Raw genomic sequence first — 2,619 nt, 5'->3', positions numbered from 1 at the left:
ATGGTTTCTCCTTAGAATTGGTGAATTCGATGCTCCTAATCCTTTAATTTCATGTTTTATACTTAGGTGAGCATAGGAGAGTAAAAAGAGCAAGAAATGGGCCGAGAACAGAGAAAATAGACCCACGTGGGAAATCAGCACAGCCTGAACTTCCTTACACGGGTGTGTCACACGGCCGTGTCCCTTTGGTAAGATCGAAGCACGACTTGCACGAGTAGATCACACACCCATGCCCATTTAATAGCCTTGACCACGACCTTAAGTAATCGCACACAGGCGTGTCCCTACCGAGCCCAAGTTTAGTCCAATTCAGAAAAGGCCAATTTTGAGGGCTCTTAGGCATTCTAAAGCCTATTTAAACACCTGAGGAGGCACTTAGAAGGGGGACGCAGAGTAGGAAGCAAGGAATTACTCAAGGAATGCCACTTGATCCATATCAGAAGCCAGATTCATCAACAAGATTGAAGATCTCCCTTCAAGTTCTTTCAGTAGTTTCGGGTTTTCTTATGTTTTGTTATCTTCATGCTTTTGAGATGTTTTCTTTTACAATTATGAACTAAACCCCTTAAATACCTAAGGGGAATGAAACCTAAGATGGATCTTGTTATTATTATTTGAATTGTATGATAAATATTTGACTTGTTCTTAATTATTTGTTCTTAATTCTTGTTTTAATATTCCAGGATATTGATTCAAGTTAACGCTCTTATTCAGAGGAGGAATAGACCCTGTCTAAGAGTAAAATTGTCATAATTAAGCGGATTTGATTGCACGCCTAGAGATAGGGTGACAAGATTTTGACAGATTAGGGTGAAACTTAATAAGGGAATCTATAGATCGAGTTAATGCAATTCTAGGGTGTTAATTAGAAAGAGATTTCAATTATTCAACCTAGGGTTAGATATTATTATTCTTGAGAGAGATAATAATATAACTTAGGGATTTCTACGGATCAAATCAAATGAATAAATCGTCTGATTCAGAGTCAAATAATAAGTGAAGTCTAGGTGGATTTTTCCTTAGGTATTGTCTCAATCAGTCGAATTTTCCCAAAAGTATTTTCCCAAGTTTTCTTTCTGTGCATTCTTAGTTAGTAATTAGTTTAGATAACCAAACCTCTTAATTTTTAGGCTAGATAATAAAAAAGAAGTAAATACTAGTACTCGTAGTTCCTTTGGGTTCGACAATCTGGTCTTGCTGAACTATACTACTGTTCGATAGGTACACTTGCCTTGATCGTGATAATAAGTTAGTCTCAAGAACGATTCATTTATAAATATTTAAAACCTGTTACGAATATCACGCATCAAGTTTTTACCATCGTTGCCGGGGAACTAGGATATTAGAAAAACTTGAGTTTTATTACTTTAGCCATTTACTTTATTTGCAATTTAATTTTTTATTTTCTTTTGTTTTCTAATTTTTCTTTTATTTTATTCTGACAGGTTTTTCTAGTTTGTTACCAGAAGAAACCCGTCAGGACCACTACTTTTTGACGGTGAAATAGATCGCATAGTTCGTAGAAACCAGAGAGAAATAAGGTGAAGCCTAAGATACACAGAGGACGGTACTTCAACCACAACCGAGGAGATGGCTGAAAACCAAGAAAATTCGCTACCTTCTGCGATTGCTTCTGATCTAGTAAATCAGAATCCTGCTTCACGCACTATGTATGATTATGTTAAACCTAATTTAACAGGAATTGAGTCAAGTATGGTTAGACTTGCTATTGCTGCAAATAATTTTGAACTGAAACCTAACACAATTCAAATGATACAACAGTTTGTTCAGTTTGATGGTTTGCAGGATGAGGATCCCAATGCTCACTTGGCAAATTTCCTAGAATTTTGTGATACATTTAAAATTAATGGTGTTTCTGATGACGCCATTCGCCTTCGGTTGTTTCCCTTTTCGTTAAGGAATAAGGCTAAACAATGGTTGAACTCGTTACCATAAGGGTCAATCACTATTTGGGAACAAATGACCGAAAAGTTTTTATTAAAATATTTTTCATCGGCTAAAACAGCCAAATTACGTAATGATATCTCTTCTTTTGTGTAGATGGATTTAGAAACACTCTATGATGCATGGGAAAGATACAATGACCTTTTGCGAAGATGCCCTCACCATGGGTTACCACTCTGGCTACAGGTTCAAACATTTCACAACGGCCTGAATCCTTCGACTCGGCAGATGATTAACTCAGCCGCTGGTGGAACTATCAATAATAAGACACTTGAGGCGGCTTACGGATTTATTGAGGAAATGTCACTAATAACTATCAGTGGCAAGTTATGAGGACAAAGTCGAGGAAGGCTGCCGGTGTTTTCAACCTCGATGCGATTACTATGCTATCTAACCAAGTTGAACTTTTAAATAAAAAGATTGACAGTTTGTGTGGTTCTACTCAGGTACATCTAGTGATGAGGTGCGATTCGAATAGAGGAGGAGTATGCGCAGACTACCAACCCTTCAACCCTAGCATCGAGGAGGAACAAGTCCAATATATTGGTAACAATAACTCTAGACCCCAAAATAACCCGTATAGTAACACTTATAATACAGGTTGGAGGAACCATCCCAATTTCTCGTGGGGCGGTCAAGGAAATCAAAGGCCAC

General features: G+C 37.5%; 1 non-coding gene across 1 annotated transcript; it reads right to left on the bottom strand.

Annotated features, from left to right (window-relative positions):
- Positions 1 to 2,028: 2,028 nt before the first annotated feature.
- Positions 2,029 to 2,135, bottom strand: LOC121209294 (small nucleolar RNA R71). Its single transcript, XR_005904408.1, has one exon. It is a non-coding gene; the product is annotated as a small nucleolar RNA R71 (small nucleolar RNA).
- Between the last annotated feature and the right edge of the window lie 484 nt (positions 2,136 to 2,619).

The sequence above is a fragment of the Gossypium hirsutum genome, chromosome A10 (assembly GCF_007990345.1).
Source record: "Gossypium hirsutum isolate 1008001.06 chromosome A10, Gossypium_hirsutum_v2.1, whole genome shotgun sequence".
Classification (NCBI taxonomy): Eukaryota; Viridiplantae; Streptophyta; class Magnoliopsida; order Malvales; family Malvaceae; genus Gossypium; species Gossypium hirsutum.
The sequence above is the reverse complement of the archived record's forward strand: the minus strand, read 5'-3'. Positions and strand labels throughout refer to the sequence as shown.